This window comes from Triticum aestivum, chromosome 1B, assembly GCF_018294505.1.
Source record: "Triticum aestivum cultivar Chinese Spring chromosome 1B, IWGSC CS RefSeq v2.1, whole genome shotgun sequence".
Classification (NCBI taxonomy): domain Eukaryota; kingdom Viridiplantae; phylum Streptophyta; class Magnoliopsida; order Poales; family Poaceae; genus Triticum; species Triticum aestivum.
Window position 1 is genome coordinate 499,395,279 of NC_057795.1, and position 9,297 is coordinate 499,404,575.

The following is a 9,297-nucleotide window of genomic DNA, read 5'->3' on the forward strand; positions in this document are numbered from 1 at the left end:
TAGACATCCCTCTAGTCATCTAAGTGATTACATGATCCGAGTCAACTAGGCCGTGTCCGATCATCACGTGAGACGGACTAGTCATCATCGGTGAACATCTTCATGTTGATCGTATCTGCTATACGACTCATGCTCGACCTTTCGGTCTCCGTGTTCCGAGGCCATGTCTGTACATGCTAGGCTCATCAAGTTAACCCTAAGTGTTTTCGCTATGTAAAACTGTCTTACACCCGTTGTATGTGAACGTAAGAATCCATCACACCCGATCATCACGTGGTGCTTAGAAGCGACGAACTGTAGCAACGGTGCACAGTTAGGGGAGAACACTTCTTGAAATTGTTGTAAGGGATCATCTTATTTACTACCGTCGTTCTAAGCAAACAAGATGCATAAACATGATAAACATCACATGCAATCAAATAGAGTAGTGACATGATATGGCCAATATCATATAGCTCCTTTGATCTTCATCTTCGGGGCTCCATGATCATCTTGTCACCGGCATGACACCATGATCTCCATCATCATGATCTCCATCATCGTGTCTTCATGAAGTTGTCACGCCAACGACTACTTCTACTTCTATGACTAACGCGTTTAGCAATAAAGTAAAGTAGTTTACATGGCGTTCTTCAATGACACGCAGGTCATACAATAAATAAAGACAACTCCTATGGCTCCTGCCGGTTGTCATACTCATCGACATGCAAGTCGTGAATCCTATTACAAGAACATGATCAATCTCATACATCACATATATCATTCATCACATCCTTTTGGCCATATCACATCACATAGCATACCCTGCAAAAACAAGTTAGACGTCCTCTAATTGTTGTTGCATGTTTTACGGCGCTGCTATGGGTTTCTAGCAAGAACATTTCTTACCTACGCAAGATCACAACGTGATATGCCAATTGCTATTTACCCTTCATAAGGACCCTTTTCATCGAATCCGTTACGACTAAAGTGGGAGAGACTGGCACCCGCTAGCCACCTTATGCACCAGTGCATGTTAATCGGTGGAACCTGTCTCACGTAAGAGTACGTGTAAGGTCGGTCCGGGCCGCTTCATCCCACAATACTGTCGAAACAAGATTGGACTAGTAACGGTAAGCATATTGAACAACATCAACGCCCACAACTACTTTGTGTTCTACTCGTGCAAAGAATCTACGCAATAGACCTAGCTCATGATGCCACTGTTGGGGAACGTAGCAGAAATTCAAAATTTTCCTACGCGTCACCAAGATCTATCTATGGAGAAACCAGCTACGAGTAGAAGGAGAGTGCATCTACATACCCTTGTAGATCGCTAAGCGGAAGCGTTCAAGTGAACGGGGTTGATGGAGTCGTACTCGTCGTGATTCAGATCACCAATGATCCTAGTGCCGAACGGACGGCACCTCCGCGTTCAACACACGTACAGCTCGACGATGTCTCCCATGCCTTGATCCAGCAAGGAGAGAGGGAGAGGTTGAGGAAGACTCCATCCAGCAGCAGCACAACGGCGTGGTGGTGATGGAGGAGCGTGGCAATCCTGCAGGGCTTCGCCAAGCACCTACGGGAGAGGAGGAGGTGTCACGGGAGGGAGGGAGGCGCCAAGGGCTCAGGTGTAGATGCCCTCCCTCCCCTCCACTATATATAGGGGCAAGGGAGAGGGGGGAGGCGCAGCCTTGCCCCTTACTCCAAGAAAGGGGTGCGGCCAAGAGGGGGGGAGGAGTCCATCCTCCCCAAGGCACCTCGGAGGTGCCTTCCCCCTTGAGGACTCTTCCCTCTAGGGTTCCCTAGGCGCATGGGCCTCTTGGGGCTGGTGCCCTTGGCACATGTAGTCCAAGGCGCACCCCCTACAGCCCATGTGCCCCCCCGGGGCAGGTGGCCCCACCCGGTGGGCCCCCGGGACCCTTCCGGTGGTCCCGGTACAATACCGATGACCCCGAAACTTGTCCCGATGGCCGAAACAGGACTTCCTATATATAAATCTTTACCTCCGGACCATTCCGGAACTCCTCGTGACGTCCGGGATCACATCCGGGACTCCGAGCAACATTCGGTAACCACATACAAGCTTCCTTTGTAACCCTAGCGTCATCGAACCTTAAGTGTGTAGACCCTACGGGTTCGGGAGACATGCAGACATGACCGAGACGTTCTCCGGTCAATAACCAACAGCGGGATCTGGATACCCATGTTGGCTCCCACATGTTCCATGATGATCTCATCGGATGAACCACGATGTCAAGGACTCAATCAATCCCGTATACAATTCCCTTTGTCTAGCGGTATTTTACTTGCCCGAGATTCGATCATCGGTATACCGATACCTTGTTCAATCTCGTTACCGGCAAGTCTCTTTACTCGTTCCGTAACACATCATCCCATGATCAACCCCTTGGTCACATTGTGCACATTATGATGATGTCCTACCGAGTGGGCCCAGAGATACCTCTCCGTTTACACGGAGTGACAAATCCCAGTCTCGATCCGCATAAAACAATAGATACTTTCGGAGATGCCTGTAGTGCACCTTTATAGTCACCCAGTTACGTTGTGACGTTTGATACACCGAAAGCACTCCTACGGTATCCAGGAGTTACACGCTCTCATGGTCGAAGGAAGAGATACTTGACATTGGCAAAGCTCTAGCAAATGAACTACACGATCTTTTGTGCTAGTCTTAGGATTGGGTCTTGTCCATCACATCATTCTCCTAATGATGTGATCCTGTTATCAACGACATCCAATGTCCATAGCCAGGAAACCATGACTATCTGTTGATCACAACGAGCTAGTCAACTAGAGGCTCACTAGCGACATATTGTGGTCTATGTATTCACACGTGTATTACGATTTCCGGATAATACAGTTATAGCATGAATAAAAGACAATTATCATGAACAAAGAAATATAATAATAACACTTTTATTATTGCCTCTAGGGCATATTTCCAACAAAAAGGTGAATCCTTATCCCTTATATGGGTGGGTGAAGTCTACGCGGCCCCCACCGGCCTGGTAAAACTCGCTTATCCCCCAAGCGTCACCATCAATGGTGCGGTTGGGTTGCCCACGTCCGTATTGATGAGAATCCCAGATTAAGGGGGAACACGATCTCTGTTTCGACAAGACGTGCCAAGGAAACCATTTCGCTAAATGCACTGAGGTGGTAGAGTAAAAAACGATTCAAGTAATGGCTTGGTAGTGGCATGACGTCATGCCGCAAAAAACGTCAGCAGATTGAACTTGTGTATATATTATTCTCTCTACGGTGGAATGTGGAATTTATTTTGCAGAGTCAGACACTATCCTGGTGTTCACAATCTTCTATCATTCGGAGGAGGAACCCGCCTTGCAATGACAAGCAATATACGCGCCGGACTTATCGTCATTGAAGCCTGGTTCAGGGGCTACTGAGGGAGTCCTGGATTAGGGGGTGTCCGGATAGCCGGACTACCATCATCAGCCGAACTGTCATCGGCCAGACTATCATCATCGACCGGACTCCAAGACTATGAAGATACAAGATTGAAGACTTCGCCCCGTGTCCGGATGGGACTTTCCTTGGCGTGGAAGGCAAGCTTGGCGATACGGATATGTAGATCTCCTACCATTGTAACCGACTCTATGTAACCCTAGCCCTCTCCGGTGTCTATATAAACCGGATGGCTCTAGTCCGTAGGACGTAACAACAACCCTTACAATCATACCATAGGCTAGCTTCTAGGGTTTAGCCTCCTTGATCTCGTGGTAGATCCACTCTTGTAAACATCCACAATATCAATATCAATCAAGTAGGACGTAGGGTTTTACCTCCATCAAGAGGGCCCGAACTGGGTAAAACATCGTGTCCCTTGTCTCCTGTTACCATCCGCCTAGACGAACAGTTTGGGACCCCCTACCCGAGATCCGCCAGTTTTGACACCGACAGTTAGGTTTACCTTAATACTTCTTTTGTAGTTGCGGACGCTTGCAAATAGGGGTTAATCATAAGTGGGATGCTTGTCCATGTAAGGTCGGTACCCAAGTACCGGTCCACCCACATATCAAATTATCAAAGTACCGAACGCGAATCATATGAACGTGATGAAAACTAGCTTGACGATAATTCCCATGTGTCCTCGAGAGCTCCTTTCTCATTATTAGAAATTTTCCAGGCTTATCATTTGATACATAAAGGATTGAGCCACCTTGTTGCACTTTACTTATTTTATTTACTTTTTACTCTTTACTATTCATCTTATCACAAAACTATCTATCACCTACAATTTTAGTGCTTGTAGAGAAAACCTTACTGAAAACCGCTTATCAATTCCTTCTGCTCCTCGTTGGGTTCGACACTCTTACTTATCAAAAGGACTACAATTGATCCCCTACACTTGTGGGTCATCAAGACTCTTTTCTGGCGCCGTTGCCGGGGAGTGTAGCGCTTTTGGTGAGTGGAACTTGGTAAGGAAACATTTATATAATGTGCTGAATTTTTTTGTTACTTGTCACTATGGAAACTAATCCTTTGAGGGGCTTGTGTGGGGTATCTTCACCCCAACCAGAAGAGAAAATAGTTGCTCCTCAACCTACTGAACTTTATGAAAATATTTATTTTGATATCCCTTTGGGTATGATAGAGAAACTGCTAGCTAATCCATTTACAGGAGATGGAACATTGCATCCCGATTTACACCTTATCTTTGTGGATGAAGTTTGTGGATTATTTAAGCTTGCAGGTATTCCCGATGATGTTGTAAAAAGGAAGTTCTTCCCTCTATCTTTGAAGGGAGATGCATTGACATGGTATAGGCTATGTGATGATACGAGATCTTGGAATTATAAGCGATTGAAGTTGGAATTTCACTAGAAGTTCTATCCTATGCATCTTGTTCATCGTGATCGTAATTACATATATAATTTCTGGCCTCGCGAAGGAGAAAGCATCGCTCAAGCTTGGGGGAGGCTTAAGTCAATGCTATATTCATGCCCCAATCATGAGCTCTCTCCGAAAATGATTATTCAGAACTTTTATGCTCGGCTTTCTCTTGATAATCGCAACATGCTCGATACTTCATGTGCTGGTTCTTATATGCTGAAGACTATTTATTTCAAATGGGATTTATTGGAAAGAATTAAACACAACTCTGGAGATTGGGGTTCCGACGATGGTAAGGAGTCAGGTATGACACCTATGTTCGATTGTGTTAAATCTTTTATGGATACCGATGCTTTTCGTGGATTTAGCGCTAAGTATGGACTTGACTCTGAGATAGTAGCTACTTTCTGTGAATCTTTTGCTACTCACGTTGATCTCCCTAAAGAGAAGTGGTTTAAATATAATCCTCCTGTTGAAGTGGAAGTAGTTGCACCTATTATAGTCGAAGAAAAGACTATTACCTATAGTGATCCTATTGTTCTTACTACTTATGTTGAAAAACCTCTTTTTCCTGTTAGGATAAAGGATCATGCTAAAGCTTCGATTGTTGTTCGTAAGAGTAATACTAGGACTTATACACCTCCTGAGCATATTAATGTTGAACCTAGTATTGCTATGGTTAAAGATCTCTTGGATGAGGATTTAGATGGGCATGTTATTTATTTTTGTGGTGAGACTGCTAATATTGCTAGGCCAGATACTAAGACACGTAGACCTGTCGTAGGCATGCATGTTATTTCTGTTAAATTAGGAGATCATTGTTATCATGGCTTATGTGATATGGGTGCTAGTGCTAGTGCTATACCTTATGATCTATATAAAGAAATTATGCATGACATTGCACCCATTGAAGTAAAAGACATTGATGTCACTATTAAGCTTTCTAATAGGGATACCATTAAACCCTTTGGGATTGTTAGAGATGTTGAAGTTTTGTGTGGGAAGGTTAAATACCCTGCTGATTTCATTGTTCTTGGTTCCCCACAAGATGATTTTTGTCCCATTATTTTTGGTAGACCCTTCTTGAATACAGCTAGTGCTAAGATTAATTGTGAAAAGAATATTTTCACTGTTGGCATAGATGGTATGTCTCATGAGTTTAATTTTGCTAAGTTTAGTAGACAACCTCGTGAAAGGGAACCACCTAGTAAGGATGAAATTATTGGTCTTGCTTCCATTGTTGTTCCTCCAACTGATCCGTTAGAACAATACTTGCTAGACCATGAAAACGATATGTTTATGAAGGAAAGAGAGGAAATAGATGAAGTGTTCCTTAAACAGGAACCTATGCTGAAACATAACCTTCCCGTTGAAATTCTTGGGGACCCCCTCCACCCAAGGGTGATCCCGTGTTCGAACTCAAAACTTTACCTGACAATCTTAAGTATGCTTATCTTGATGAAAAAGAAATATATCCTGTTATTATTAGTGCTAACCTTTCAGAGAAAGAAGAAGAAAGATTATTGAAAACTCTGAAGAAGCACCGAGCAGCTATTGGATATACTCTATATGATCTTAAGGGCATTAGTCCCACGTTATGTCAACACAAAATTACATTGGAGGATGATGCCAAACCAGTTAGAGATCCTGAAAGACGATTAAATCCCAAGATGAAGGAAGTGGTAAGAAAGGAGATATTAAAGCTCCTTGAGGCAGGTATTATTTATCCCGTTGCTGATAGTGAATGGGTAAGCCCTGTCCATTGTGTTCCTAAAAAGGGAGGTATTACGGTTGTTCCTAATGATAAAGATGAATTGATCCCGCAAAGAATTATTAAAGGTTATAGGATGGTAATGATTTCCGTAAGTTAAATAAAGCTACTAAGAAAGATCATTACCCCTTACCTTTTATTGATCAAATGCTAGAAAGACTATCCAAACACACACATTTCTGCTTTTTAGATGGTTATTCTGGTTTCTCTCAGATACCTGTGTCAGCAAAGGATCAATCTAAAACTAATTTTACTTACCCTTTTGGTACTTTTGCTTATAGACGTATGCCTTTTGGTTTATGTAATGCACCTGCTACCTTTCAAAGATGCATGATGGCTATATTCTCTGATTTTTGTGAAAAGATTTGTGAGGTATTCATGGATGACTTCTCTGTCTATGGATCCTCTTTTGATGATTGTTTGAGCAACCTTGATCGAGTTTTGCAGAGATGCAAGACACTAGTCTCGTCCTGAATTGGGAAAAGTGTCACTTTATGGTTAATGAAGGCATTGTCTTGGGGCACAAGATCTCTGAGAGAGGTATTGAAGTTGATAAAACCAAAGTTGATGCTATTGAAAAGATGCCATGTCCCAAGGACATAAAAGGTATAAGAAGTTTCCTTGGTCACGCCGGTTTTTATAGGAGGTTCATTAAGGACTTTTCTAAAATCTCTAGGCCTCTGACTAATTTATTGCAAAAATATATTCCTTTTGTCTTTGATGATGATTGCGTAGAAGCATTTGAAACACTTAAGAAAGCTTTGATCACTACACCTATTGTTCAGCCACCTGATTGGAATTTACCTTTTGAAATTATGTGTGATGCTAGTGATTTTGCTGTAGGTGCTGTTCTAGGGCAAAGAGTCGATAAGAAATTGAATGTTATCCAGTATGATAGTAAGACTCTTGATACTGCCCAGAGAAATTATGCTACTACTAAAAAAGAGTTCTTAGCACTTGTGTTTGCATGTGATAAGTTTAGACCTTATATTGTTGATTCCAAGGTTACTATTCACACTGATCATGCTGCTATTAAATATCTTATGAAAAAGAGAGATGCTAAGCCTAGACTCGTTAGATGGGTTCTCTTGCTCCAAGAATTTGACTTGCATATTATTGATAGAAAGGGAGCTGAGAACCCCGTTGCAGATAACTTGTCTAGGTTAGAGAATGTTCTTGATGACCCACTGCCTATTAATGATAGCTTTCCTGATGAGCAACTAGCGGACGTTAATGCTTCTCGTACTGCTCCTTGGTATGCTGATTATGCTAATTACATTGTTGCTAAATTTATACCGCCTAGTTTCACATACCAGCAAAAGAAAAAGTCCTTTTATGATTTAAGACATTACTTCTGGGTTGATCCACACCTTTATAAAGAAGGAGTAGATGGTGTTATTAGACACTGTGTGCCTGAGCATGAACAGGAACAGATCCTACATAAGTGTCACTCTGAATCCTATGGAGGACACCACGCTGGAGACATAACTGCACACAAGGTACTAAAATCTAGTTTTTATTGGCCTACTCTCTTCAAAGATGCTCGTAAGTTTGTCTTATCTTGTGATGAATGCCAAAGAGTTGGTAACATTAGTAGACGTCAAGAAATGCCTATGAACTACTCTCTTGTTATTGAACCGTTTGATGTTTGGGGCTTTGATTATATGGGACCTTTTCCTGCCTCTAATGGTTATACACATATTTTAGTTGTTGTTGATTACGTTACTAAGTGGGTAGAAGCTATTCCAACTAGTAGTGCCGATCATAACACTTCTATTAAAATGCTTCAAGAAGTTATTTTTCTGAGGTTTGGAGTCCCTAGATATCTTATGACTGATGGTGGTTCACATTTTATTCATGGTGCTTTTTGTAAGATGCTTGCTAAGTATGATGTCAATCATAGAATCGCATCTCCTTATCATCCACAGTCTAGTGGTCAAGTAGACTTGACCAATAGAGAGCTCAAATTAATTTTGCAAAAGACTGTGAATAGATCTAGAAAGAATTGGTCCAAAAAACTTGATGATGCATTATGGGCCTATAGAACTGCTTACAAAAATCCTATGGATATGTCTCCATATATGATGGTTTATGGAAAAGCATGTCCTTTGCCTCTTGAACTTGAACATAAGACATATTGGGCTATTAAAGAGCTCAACTATGACTTCAAACTTGCCGGTGAGAAGAGGTTGTTTGATATTAGCTCCCTTGGTGAATGGAGGACTCAAGCCTATGAGAATGCCAAGCTATTCAAAGAAAAAGTCAAATGCTAGCATTATAAGAGGATACAAAAGCGTGAGTTTAACGTAGGAGATTATGTATTATTATTCAACTCTCGCTTAAGATTTTTTGCAGGAAAACTTCTCTCAAAATGGGAAGGTCCTTACGTTGTCGAGGAGGTCTATCGTTCTGGTGCCATAAAAATCAACAACTTCGAAGGCATGAGTCCAAGGGTGGTAAACGGTCAGTGAATTAAACATTATATTTCAGGTAATCCTATCAATGTTGAAACTAATATTATTGAAACCGTAACCCCTGAGGAATACATAAGGGACACTTTCCAGAACGTTTTAGACTCCGAAAAGGTATAGGTATGTGGTACGGTAAGTAAACCGACTCCAAAACAACTCCAATGGCAATTTTTATCAGTTTTGGAATATTTAAGA